Genomic DNA, 13,359 nt, shown 5'->3' on the forward strand with positions numbered 1-13,359 from the left:
GATTCCATATGTAAGTGATATCATATGGTACCTGTCTTTCTTTTTTGACTTACTTTGCTTGGTTGATCATCTCTAGGTCCATCCATGTTGCTGCAAGTGGCATTGTTTCAATTTTTTTTATGGTTGAGCAATATTCTGTTGGTTATATGTACCACGTCTTCTTTATCCATGTATCTGTTAATGGACAGGTAAGCTGCTTCCACATCTTGGCTATTGTGACCATTGTGTTGCTGTGAACATGGGTGTACTTGTATCTTTTCCAATTATAATTTTATGTAGATATGTGCACAGGAGTGAGATTGCTAGATTGTATGGTAGCTCTTTTTTTCATTTTTTGAGGAGCCTCCATACTGTTCTCCACAGCAACTGCACCAATCAACGTTCAAAGGTGGTTAGAACCTTAACCTCATCTGTCCTTCATAGGAATTCCCTCCAAGATTTTTCTTGCCCTGCACAAAGTATATGTGCCACAGAAACTGAAAAACCAGGGTCACAGAAGAAGGAGGCTATCTTTACCCTGCAATTTTTCAGGCTCTGGTAGGTAAAGAGCATGGACTTACCCCAGTCTTCCACCTTGAATTCCAATGAGTGATGAAAATGGGCAGTGGTCCAAAATAAAGATGGGAGCTGGGTCCCCTGGAGCAGGGGTGGCATCTGGGCATGAGGTGTGCAAGGGAGCCGGTGGGGCCAAAGTCAGGCCAGCCACCAGCTCCTCTTGGGACTGTGGGTGGTGAGGAGGTGTGTGATGGGTAATGAGCGAGGCCTCTGCAAACCACGTGCTTGATTTTTCATGCTGTTCTGTTCATAAAAGAACTTTGGTGATTAAACAAATTTCACTACTTGTTTCAGCAGGGGCTCTCTTCAACCAGGCTGAAACCTCCTCAGGATCTCTCTCTCTCTCTTTTTTTTTTATTTGTATTTTTGGGGTTTATTTGTCTTTATTTTCTTGTTACCATGGAATAGCATCCAGTGATTCCCAAGCAGCAGCACTCTGTTTGATAATACCAGGTAATTCACTATGAATTAATGATATTATAAAATAATAACTGTAAGAATTCTTATTCAAAACATAGAGAGAAAGTCCTGAACAACAGATTCTGAAAACTTCAAATATTAACATTTTCTTAAACTAACCACTATAAGAGTTTTAAGTTCTGTGATCATCTGCTAGACATCAACTGTGTGTGGATATATAACAACAGAAACAAGGACAGTAATTCCACCAAATCTGAAATAATTCTTCCAAATGCTCAACTCATTTTCAAAGGATGAAACTTTCTAAGGCGAATGTGTAAAGAGATGAGTTGATAGTGCTTTTCATTGTACACGGAGGCCACAGGAGCCCAAGCCTGATCTCCTCCATTAGCTCATGACTGAGGGCTAACAGAGACGGATTTTATTTTCTTGGGCTCCAAAATCACTGCAGACAGTGACTGAAGCCATGAAATTAAAAAGCACTTCCTCCTTGGAATAAAAATTACGACAAACCTATACAGCATGTTCAAAAGCAGAGGCATCATTTTACCGTCAAAGGTCTGTCTAGTCAAAGCTATAAGGTTTTCCCAGTGGTCATGTATGGATGTGAGAGTTGGACTACAAAGAAACCTGAGTGCCAAAGAGCTGGTGCTTGTGAAGTGTGGTGTTGGAGAAGACTCTTGAGAGTCCCTTGGACTGCAAGGAGATCTAACCAATCCACCCTAAAGGAAATCAACACTGAAAATTAATTGGAAAGACTGACGCTGAAGCTGAAGCTCCAACACTTTGGCCATCTGATGTGAAGAGCCAACTCATTGGAAAAGACCCTGATATTGGGAAAGATTGAAGGCAGAAGAGGGTAGAAGAGAATGAAATGGTTGGATGGCATCACCACCTCAGTGGACGTGAATCTGAGCAAACTCTAGGAGACAGTGAAGGACAGGGAAGCCTGGAGTGCTGCAGTCCATGGTGTCGTGAAGAGTCGGACACGATGTAGTGACTGAACAACATCTATCATCTGATCTAGAAGTTGAATCACACTTCTGGAGCGCCATTCCCAGGAACCACCTGAAACAAAAAGTTTAGAATTCTCTTTTTCATCTACTCTGACTCAGTGGGAACGGCCCTTGTCTCTTCATGGATGAGAGCACGTGGTGTAGAGGCATTTACAGTGCTGATCTGGTGTATGAGAACAGTTGGCCGATCATCAGGACTCAGAGACTGCTCCTGAATCCATTGACTGGAGCAATGTGTCTTAAAAGGTTGTAATAACAAGTCAATTCGTAAGAACAAGGTTCTTCAGTTCTCACAACAGGTGATGTTGTCTATTTTACACGATGTGGCCAGTGTCGATTTGACAGGTACGAGGATTTTAAATACTGTGTTGAGGAATGTGCTTCTACCTGTAGAAATCTGATAGCTCCCAAGTACATTTCCTGTTAGCACAAAGATTTTATTTATACGGTGAAAAAGAAGTGCGGCCCCCAAATGTGCCTCGTTTACTTTCACACTTCCAAACAGAAAACGTAAACACTTAAATGTAAGAAAATGCCAAAAGTGGGATGAATTATACAAAATACATATCTTGAACAATGTGTCATATGGCTAATGCCGACCACCTCAGTGACATCAACATACGGCGCTTACATAATAATTCACCATGAACGCAGTCACAGAGGCCAAGCTTAACATTTCATAAGATCAAGACCCTCAATTCGGCCCAAGAAACAGTTTACAGAACTTAACACGAAATGACTTAGAATATGTCTCTTCCTAAGTAATTTTCATTTCAACATTTTTGCTTTTTATGCTCAGTCTTGCAATATGAAAATGCAGGCAGATAATTTTTTTAAAAAGCAAACAAGAAAACAACAAAAACAAACTCATATGCTATTCATTTATGTTTCAAGTAATAATAAATGAGGTTTTGAGGTTTTAACTAGGTGTCCTGAAGTTATCATCATCTAGGTTTATTTGAAGTCTTTGAGACTTTTAAGCCAAACACAATGTTTATGACATAAAGGGATTTAAACGTGACCTTGCTGACATTATAATTAAAACAGCCATATCTGGTTTACACAAGATAACTTTCATTTATAAGCTCCTGTGATCACTTTGTTATAGAATGAGATTGGTATTCTAAGGTTTTATTTATTACTCATAGCTTTACTATAATTATGCTAATTTTCTACTTTGAGCAAAGAGGTATTCTTAAAGGGTTGTGTTTGAGTAGGTTTCAGTTGGACCCATTTTATATTCAAGATCTATAACATATTCTCTTTGAAAGCCCAAAAGGTTGGAAACAAAATCTTTTGACTCTCAGTATAATCGTTGTTTCCTTTAGTAGATGGACAATTTACTTTACATATTAATAGTTCAATAAAGGACAAGTGTTGTGTTCCATCTATGTTTTCTTCTTTCTCTCTCTCTCTTTTTTTTTTCTTATTTTCTTGTCTGTGCCACATGGCATGTTGGATCATAGTTCCCTGACCAGGGATGGAACCCACATCCCCTGCATTGAAAGCGCAAAAGTCTTAACCACTGGACCGCCAAGGGCGTCCCTTCGAGTATGTTCTTGGCATCGGATCAGGCCAGGATTCCTTAGTCTTGACAGTATCGGTCTTATGCTTGGGTAGTTCTTTGCCATGAGGGCCTTTCCTGAGCACCGTATCATGTTCAGCCGCATTCCTGCCCTCTGAACACTGGATGCCAGCAAGACTTTCCAGTTGCAACAACCAAAAATGTCTCCAAATGTCCTGGGTGTAGGAGGTGGGGGGCAGATGGAGGGGGTAAATTGGCCCCCAGTTGACAACAACCACTAGAAAATAAATAAAATACAGAACAAACAGAAGACTCTCTCCGACCTAGCATCGGCTTAAAACCGCTTTGGATTCGCCTCGGCTGACGGCAGGCTTTCTCCTCTGTTCCCGGAGCGCGGAAGCGCGGTCCCCCGAGGGGCGCGGAAGGATGCTGTGTCGTCAAGGCAGCGGGGCTGGAGGGACTCCTGCATCTCCCCGGCCGCGCTCTGCGGATGAAACCCGCACAGGAATTGTCTCCACCCGGCTCTCCCGGGGTCCGTGGAAAAATCTCCATCTCTCACACAGATGAATTGCAGAAACCGGTAAGCTTTTCAAGTGCGGAAGAATGGGCTTTGTCTAACCCGAAGTGATTTTCAATGGAAGCGCGCGTTTACGTCGGTCGGTGCCGCCCTCCTGGGGTGTGCGGGGCCGGACCCCCGCGCGGGGTGACCCTCCCACCAGGCCTGTGGCCCCGGCCCGCCCGTGGTCAGTTTTGATGTGGGCTGGGGGTCCTGCTCGGAGCGGGCTCCGCCCGGGGCCGCTCGTCCTGACAGAAAACGTTAACAAGCGCGCGCACTGAGGACGGGGTCTCCTGCAGCGATCCTGACCCGAGGCCACGGATTCGGTAGTGAGTTTATGGCTTCATAGCGTGGTTTTAATTTAGTCGCCTCAGAGATTCGTGTTCCCCAGACTTGCACGCCGCCCGCGCCGCCCCTCCCCGGAGCGCCCCCTCGCCGCCCCCAGCCCCCCAGGAAGTTTCCCTTGTAAAGAGCGCGGGGCCACTGGGGAAGCTAATGAGCAGCGAAGGCGGAGCGCCCAAGGAAGGATGGGTTTTTTCTCTCCTTCAAAAGGCAGCTCAGAGGGCTGCTTTCTGGTTGTGTGCTTACCCAGGCTCCACAACACCCCCTGCCCCGGCCCCGCCGCCACGGTATTTCCTATTTATCAGGCTTTTAGTCAGTCTGAGCAGCTTCTCATCTGGACGCTGACCGCAGGAAATTTAGATAGCTCTGAAAAAGAGAAGACTTAGCTCTGGGACGGACTGAAGCTTTTCTGCACATGCTTCACGGGGGCGGACTTCCTTCACGCAGTGGACTGCGCTCAAGCTGACTGGGCTCTTCTTATTTACGTCTTGCTGGTGGGCTAGCTCTTGGCTGAGGGGCCTTTCCTGGGGGTCTGGGGGTTCAGCACAACCCCCGGGCTTTGGCGTCACAGCAGCTCCCACCCTTGGCGTGACAGCCAAGAACATCTCCAGACGTTGCCAAGTGCGGCCTGGGGGTCGTATTACCCCCGACTGTCTAGTCGCTCAGTCACCTCTGTCTCTTTGCGACCGCACGGACTGTAGCCCGCCAGGCTCCTCTGTCCATGGGATTCTCCAGGCAAGAACACTGGAGTGGGTTGCCATTTCCTTCTCCAACCCCCTGATTAGAACCATTGATTTAATGCCACAGGGAGTAACTGCTTGTCATTTTATTATGTTCCGGAATTTTAAGACTGCTGAGCATTTACTACTAGAAACCACGGGCACAGAATCAGATAGCTTTGCTTTTTCCCAAAAGAAAACATTCCTCCCTGTTTTTTTAGATTTCGATTTTACTGATCATCAATATTTCAAGGACAAGTGTCATAGATTTTGCCAACTTTTCATTTTCTTTAGGAAAGGAAGACTCATATACTTAAGTTTTTTTTCTAATTTTGCCAAATATCTTGATAGAGATGAAATGGAGAGAAGCCTGTTCAGTCGGAAGCCAGGGTGTTTCCTTTTTCATGAGTGTTTTCAGGGTAAGTGGATTTTTTTCATAGTCAAGAGGAACATGATTTTCTCTCTAGCACTTGCCTGCCGCTCCCTTCATGACACCTTCCCATTTTTCCTGATGGAATCCACATCCTCTGTGCTGCCACGTGTTCCAGGGAAGCTGGGCCATGAGATAAGGTGTGCCCGTTGTCAATCATTCGCTTATGACTGAATAACAGGGAACTGAGGGGCTTAGGATTTTAGTAAGGAAATATCACCAGGTCAGCAACAGACAAATTACACCGCATAGAACTCTTGAAAATTAAATCAATTCATGTGGTCTTTGTACCAGTAGTACACAAGGTATACTTTAAGAAATGTTTTTAACAAGTGCATTTTAATTTTATGAAAACTATAAATAAAAAAATAAATTAAAACTATAGATATCATTGCAACTGAGTACCTTTTTATTTTTTTCAAGTAAGCAATTAAAATAGAGCTTGCTCATTGCACTTTGCATTTTAGCTTTATCCTTGACACATGAACTTTAAATAAAGGCCATTTGCTAGAATCTACAAGAACTCTGGTGTAAAGCAGGGGACTTGATATGGGAAAAGTAAAATAATCACAAAGGTGGACAAATAAAGAATCAAAAGACATAGTTATGCTTAAAAATACAGTGATATTTTTGCATTTATTGTTGCATTTTACAGGATACTGTTATTATTGTACAATGTGTGCAGTTGCTAAGTCGTGTCCAACTCTGTGACCACCAGGACTTCAGGCCACTGGGTTCCTCTGTTCATGAAATTTTCCAGGCAAGAGAACTGGAATGGGTTGCCATTTCTTATTCCAGAGGATCTTCCTGACCAAGAGTTCAAACCTGTGTTTCCTGCATTGAGGGCAGATTCTTTACCATTGAGCTACCGGGGAAGTCATTATACACGATAAATCACAATACAGCATAAAGAACTTAAGTAATGAGATCCCAGTGAATAACAAGCAGGTAGTTTTTAATTATTTATTTATTATTGATTGATTGATTGTTAGTAGGAGCAGGGGTGGGGTGCAGAGTATGAATTTTGTGGTGCATTAGGTGAAACAAAGTAAGATGAATTTCTCAGTACTGAGTAGTGCTAGAGAGACTCTTCAGGATAGCAGTCAGAAATGATGTCTGTCTCTGCACAACCTCTCTTGCTGTGCAGATTTAGAAAGAAAAGCAAGTTTTTGCTCGCAGGCATTATGTAACCGGCCACAGCAACTGGAGGGATTTTATTGCCTGGATGTGTGAGGTGCCAAACATGAACAGAAACTGCAGAACTTTAACAGTGGGATTGAAGATCAATTAAAACACGGCACTGAAAAAGACTGACTTTGGAGTGAGAATGGAGAGACGGGGATCATCTCTAATTAGTGCAGCAGTTCCGAGGTAACTTACCACCCAGGTGAATTGTTTGGGCTTCACACGGTGTATAGATCAGAGTAAGATGCAGAACATGGGCAGAGTGTCAACAGAAGACATTCGTCAGAGGGTCAGGAACAAGAAAATTGCACTAATTGCTCCTGATTATAATTCTTAGTAATAATCAGGCAAGAATAAATGGAAACTAATACAGAAGAACATTGTTGTTAAATTTTCATATTATTTCTAGATAGTGGGCTTCCCTCATAGCTTAGTCGGTAAAGAGTCTGACTGTAATGCAGGAGACCTGGGTTCCATCGCTGGAGTGGGAAGATCCCCTGGAGAAGGAAATGGCTACCCACTCCAGTATTCTTGCCTGGAGAATCCCATGGACAGAAGTGCCTGGCAGGCTACAGTCCATGGGGTTGCAAGAATCGGACACGACTGAGTGACTAAGTGCACAGCACAGCACTTGTAGATAGTAGATATGTTTATGTGCAGGTTAAACCATTTAGTAAACTGGACATATTATTTCATAGTAGAGGCTTCTTTCTGCCCAACTAGTTATTGTATTAGCTTTATGTCGATGAATGTTTAAAGAATAGCTTGGAAGCATCATCTTAAGATGGTAAATTATGGATCTGAATAACAGCTTTTGACAAAATGTTGATGCTTACAGTTGAAGAACCTGTAAAACAGCAGAATTGAAATTAGCCTATTAGTTGGATATGTGTTCATACACATTAGCTTAGTATTAATGTAAATTAGGTCAGTCAATATTATCTTGTCTCATTGCTATATGATCCTGTTATCTACATGCCAAGTCACTTTAGTCGTGTCAATTATTTGTGACCTTATGGACCATAGCCCACCAGGCTCCTCTGTCCATGGGATTCTCCAGACATGAATACTGGACTGGGTTGCCAAGCCCTCATCCGGTAGACCTTCCCGACCCAGGGATCGAACCCATGTCTCCTGCATTGGCAGGCCGCTTCTTTACCACTAGTGCCTCCTGGGAAGCCCCTGTTATCCACATAGTACTGCAAAGAGGCCCTTGGAATACCCTTTCCATGAAAGAGAAGAACTCATTCAAAGAATTTTACTAGAGACATTTTATATATTCTGATGACAATAACTTGCAGTGCTGTCATCCATTCATTCGTCTAATATACACCCCTGCACACAAACGCATGCAGATATAGGAGGCACCGCCCTGGTTTGCTCAATGTAAGATGTGAACAAAGCTCCAGCCCCTTGCCTCGAGATGTTCTCAGTCTGGCGAGGCATGGTCCCTGAAGAAGGGTTTGAGAACAGAACAATGGGAAGGTCATTAAGAGTTTTAGGCAGACAGCGACATAATCTGATTTACACTTTTTAAATCTCCCAGGACTCTGCAGACAGTGTCTTGTAGGGAATCTAGAATGAAAGTGAAAGAAACAGTTGGATGCCGTTGCTGTGGGCAACATGAGAAAGGATGGTGCCTGAAAATAAGGACTGTCAAAGTGAGGTGGAGGGAAAGCGGCAGGCTGCAAGCTCAGTGGAGACCTGACGTCCCCACCTTGACTATGGTGGTGGGCATGACGTGGGAGTGAGATGTGAAGGTAGAAAGGTTCAAATTTGAAAGATTCTTTGTAAAAAAAAAAAAAAATCAAAAGTCTAATTCATGGCACTTTAATATAGGAACCAAACTAGAAGAATTTGTTGGCAAAAGGCATGACAGAATTTTTGAATTTCGAATTAAAGGATAGATGTGATATTGAAACCGGGTAATAGGATGAATTCCAGGGCTGAATAGAAATAAACTGATTTGGAATCATTGAATTGTGGCTAGGATGACGGTGATAATCGAAGTTGGTTAAGCTAACTTCTCTCTTTTTCATCACCCACAACAAATTTTGGAAAATTACCACCCCCGATATATTTTGAAACAAACAGGTACTTCCGTCTTTCAAGCTTCCGCAGATGCAGGGATTGCAATGTGGACTTGCCCTCACCCATAAGAGGTGAGAGGCACTACCCTCCTGCTGGGTGGGCTCCTAGAAAACATGCTTCTTGCGGGATAGAAGAGCCAGAGGAGGCCTCTCTCCCTCCCTCTTTCCTCTGCCCTTCCTTAAGTGCCCTTTTGCCTTGCACCCACGCCCTCTGACGTGTCAGCCAGGAATCATCTGGTTTAGTGACGTGTTTCCTTGTCTCTGCTCAAGCTGCCACGACTCTTGCATGCGTGCTAAGTCGCTTCAGTCGTGTCTGACTCTCTGTGACCCCATGGACTGTAGCCCACCAGGCTCCTCTGTCCTTGGGATTCTCCAGGCAAGAATACTGGAGTGGGTTGCCAGGCCCTCCTCCAGAGGATTTTCCCGACCCAGGGATCGAACCCGCATTGCATTACATCTCCTGCATTGCAGGCAGATTCTTTACCACTAGCACCACCTGGGAAGCTCGCTGAGACCCTTGCTTGGGTCCATAAAACATGATGAATGTGAGGCATCATTTCTAAGCCCCACAAAATTACAAAATACCAATCCAGGATTTTGATAAATCAACTCCAGTCTCCTTGTCAAGAAAGACATAAATACCTTCATGCTTGAAACGCCAGTGGGTAGGGTTTTCTGTCATAAATTAATCCTTGCTGGTAGGGGTAGTACATTCAAGTGTCAATTTAGGCTAAAAAAGAATAATAATAATAAGTGGAGGGCAGGTTAGTTATGGATATAGCTGTATGAATCCAACTTAACTGAAATCTTAATCAATAGCATGTGATTTGATAAACTAGATTGTTTTAAAAGTTGTTCGTAGTTTAGAATCTCTTTTTAATGAACAACTTAGTATAATGGAATAGGTCTGCCAGACACAAACTTAGTCCAAAAATTTGCTCCTCTCTATTTTAGCTTTGTGACTGTTGGCAAAGTTACTAACCTTCCCCCCCGCCCCCGCCCCAGTTACTAACCTTTTCATGGTTACCTAAGGTGGTTGTGTCTCTTTGTGATTCTTTGTGACCCCATGACTGTACAGTCCATGGAATTCTCCAGGCCAGAATACTGGAGTAGGAAGCCTTTCCCTTCTCCAGGGGATCTTCCCAACCCAGGAATCGAACCGGGGTCTCCTGCATTGCAGGCAGATTCTTTACCAACTGAGCCACCAGGAAAGGTGTTTGTGAGAACTAAGAGAGAACTCCCAGGTACAACATGTGATGCACAAGCTTGGAATGCAGTGAGCTGTTGGTAAACAGTCTCCAAGCATCAAATTTCTCATGACACATCCACAGGCTTGACGTGAGCATCAAGTGATATAACGTGTATTAAATGTCTAGCGGAGAGAAAGTTCTCAAAGAATACCCAACACTTCACCTCTAGATCAATAGCAGAGCTAAACTGCTTTCATATAAAATGTTTGGTGGAAGTGAAATACACAGTAAAATTAAGTGTTCATTTCTGTAAGATGATGACATAACTTGAAAGTGTTGGAATCTGTCTAGTTTGAAGATCTTTGAGGTCAGGAATTGAACGTAAAAGAATGAGGAGGCTCTAGAGAACTAGGGGCTTCCCAGGTGGCTGCCATGGGTAAAGATTCCTCCTGCGGTGCAGGAGACACAGGATACGCAGGTTCAATCCCTGGGCCGGGAAGATCATCTCGAGGAGGACATGGCCACCCACTCCAGTATTCTTGCCTGGGAAATCCCATGGACAGAGGAGCCTGATGGGCTGCTCTCCATAAGGTCGCAAAAGTCAGACAAGACTGAGAGACTCAGCACCCACAGAGAACTAGACGTTCTGTGTCCATTGGAATTAACATTTGAATAATTGTCAGACGGAGGAGGAAAGCTCTAGATATCCATTCTAGACACTCAAGAAGCCTGGCTGTCCGCCTAGTCAATCTTTCTGTCATGGCTCAGAAGTTTGTGCTTACCCAGCTAAGCCTCACCTTGGGTTCCCCTTCTTGGAACGCTTCCTGACTTGTGTTCCTGGCCTTGGATCGTTAAACCTGGAGCTGTTATAGCCCCAGATACTGGCAGCTATGTTTCTAACCATAGTGTGGTAACCCAGCCATGAACCTTGAGAACTACCATGTGGTTTTTGCTGTTCTTCTCAAGCCAGAATAGTTCTACCCTCTTGCTTGCTTGTCCCTGTAGAGTTTGAGCACCAGTAACGTGTGGCTTCTGAGTGGCAGCGTTAAGATCCGGGGTACGGTTCACTGAGCTTCCTTTTCCATGGCAGGCGATCCTGGAGGCAGAACCACACCTGATCACTGACTGACTGCCATGGCAGAGAGAGAAAGACCCCCTGCCAACCCTCGCGGTAGGAGTAAGAAGCACACTTGCTTCTTCTAAGTCTCGGAGAGGTTGAGGCGGTTGGTACCCGCTGCCTAGCTTACCCTACCCAGATGAAAACCTTCTTGAAAGGAAGCTCTCTACCCTTAATTAAAACACTCAGATGTACAGATCCAGACTAGTCACCTCAGGAGAGTTCACTGAGATGTGCTTAGTCATTCAGTCATGTCTGACTCTTTGCGACCCCCTGGACAGTAGCCCACCAGGCCCCACTGTCCATGGGAGTCTCCAGGTAAGAACACTGGGCTGGGTTGCCATTCCCTTCTCCAGGGGAACTTCCCAACCCAGGGGTCAAACCCACGTCTCTTGCATTGAGGGTGGGTTCTTCACTGCCTGAGCCGCCAGGGAAGCCCAGAGCTCCCCTACTGAATTCATATTCTCCAATAACAAAGTACATTCCTGAAGGTCCAGTCGGAGAAGCCAGCACACTTGGAGATATTTTAGCATCTTTTTTTGATGTGTTATGCTCAAGGACCCAAAGGAAGGGTGTATTAGTTAGGATTCTAAAGAAAGAAAATAAGGCACGTTTTTCAGTGTCTCTGTTTTGCAATGTATGAAACGGCAGCTTTACTTGGTAGCAATGTGGGTTGATGGCCAACTTGAATTAGCACCAGGTTCATGAAAATACTAATTTGAAAAGCTATATGCAGCCCAATGTTCATAGTGCATTATTTACAGTAGTCAAAATACGAAAACAAGATAAGTCTCCATAGATGGATGAATGGATAAAAAGATGAGGTGTGTACATACAACTGAATGCTACTCAGCCATAAAAAACAAAATCCTACCATTTGGGATAACATGGATGGACCTTGAGAGTATTATGCTAAGTGAAATAAGTCAGAAAGACAAATATCATATGATTTCACTTACAACCAATAGAGAGAGAAAGCGAAGGGAGAGGGGGAGGGGAGGACGGAGGAAGGAGGGAAAAAGAACAAGAGAGGGAGGGAGGGATGAGAGAGGGAGAAATTGGCTTACGCTATCGCAGAGTCTGAGAAGTCCCTGTGACCTGCCATCTGCAAGCTGGAGGCCCAGGAGGGTGGGTGGTGTAATCCAGGCTGAGTCCACAGGCCTGGGAACCAGGGAGAAATCCCATGATGGAAACCCCAGCCTGGGGGCAGAAGAGATGTCCCAATTCAACAGTGAGCAAAAAGGGGAGCACTCCCACCTCCTCCGTCAGCCCTCAGGACTGGATGAGCGGCCCACACACACGCTGGAGCGGGACATCAACTTTACCGAGACACCGGCTCAGTGCTCACGTCAGCTGTCACCCTCCCAGACACACCGAGAAATCCTGTTTCCTCTGGCACCCCAAGGCTGGTGAAGTTGACACATAAAATTGGCCGTCACCAAGAGGAACATTAAACAAGGCTGAGAATCAAATGAAGAAGTGAAATGTTAGTGGCTTGGTTGTGTCCAACTCTTGGCGACCCCATGGACCGTGGCCCACCAGGCCCCTCTGTCCATGAGATTCCCCAGGCAAGAATACTGGAGTGGGTGGCCATGCCCTTCTCCAGGGGGGCTTCCCCACCCAGAGGTCAAGCCCGGGTCTCCTGTATTGTAGGCAGATTCTTTACCAGCTGAGCTACCAGAGACTCAGTGGTAGCGAACCCGCCTGCTAACGCAAGAGCGTGGGTTCCATCCCTGAATCAGGAAGATGCCCTGGCGGAGGCCGTGGCAACCCACTCCAGTGTTCTTACCTGGAGAATCCCATGGACAGAGGGGCCTGGTGGGCTACGGTCCACGGGGTTGCCAAGAGTTGGACATGACTGAGAAACTAAACAACAACAAGAATCAGATCCCTGATGAAGTGAGGGAGAGGTTCTTGCATCTGGTCTGAGAGAAGCTGAGTGCTGTCCTTTAAAGCTAGCTCCTACCGCTCTCTTCAGCAGTATCGATTTCAAGCTCAGGAAGTCACACGGAGGAAAAGCAACTGACTTTTCTTCCTCATTTCTTTCTTTATTCACTTTCAAGTCAGATAATTGGAGTGTTTTCTTTGTAAGTTTGGGAGGAAGGACATTCAAGTGGGCCGGCTAGCTCCCTGCACCTCTGATGGGTTAGGAGCTGTGCATGTGGTTGAAGAACCTCACAGACCAGGCCCTTGACACCGGATAGAATGCACTTT

The 13,359-nt window shown here is 45.0% G+C and overlaps 1 long non-coding RNA gene across 2 annotated transcripts in view; it reads left to right on the plus strand.

Moving 5' to 3' along the window:
• The first annotated feature begins 3,845 nt into the window (after window positions 1–3,845).
• Window positions 3,846–13,359, plus strand: part of LOC139037416 (uncharacterized) — a 41,667-nt gene continuing 32,153 nt past the window's right edge. The window contains exon 1 of one of the 2 annotated variants that reach the window (XR_011490203.1): window positions 3,846–4,096. This is a non-coding gene — a long non-coding RNA (uncharacterized lncRNA). The remainder of the gene's footprint in view (window positions 4,097–13,359) is intronic. The other variant, XR_011490201.1, reaches the window with a different exon arrangement.

Source organism: Odocoileus virginianus, chromosome 11 (genome assembly GCF_023699985.2).
Source record: "Odocoileus virginianus isolate 20LAN1187 ecotype Illinois chromosome 11, Ovbor_1.2, whole genome shotgun sequence".
Classification (NCBI taxonomy): Eukaryota; Metazoa; Chordata; class Mammalia; order Artiodactyla; family Cervidae; genus Odocoileus; species Odocoileus virginianus.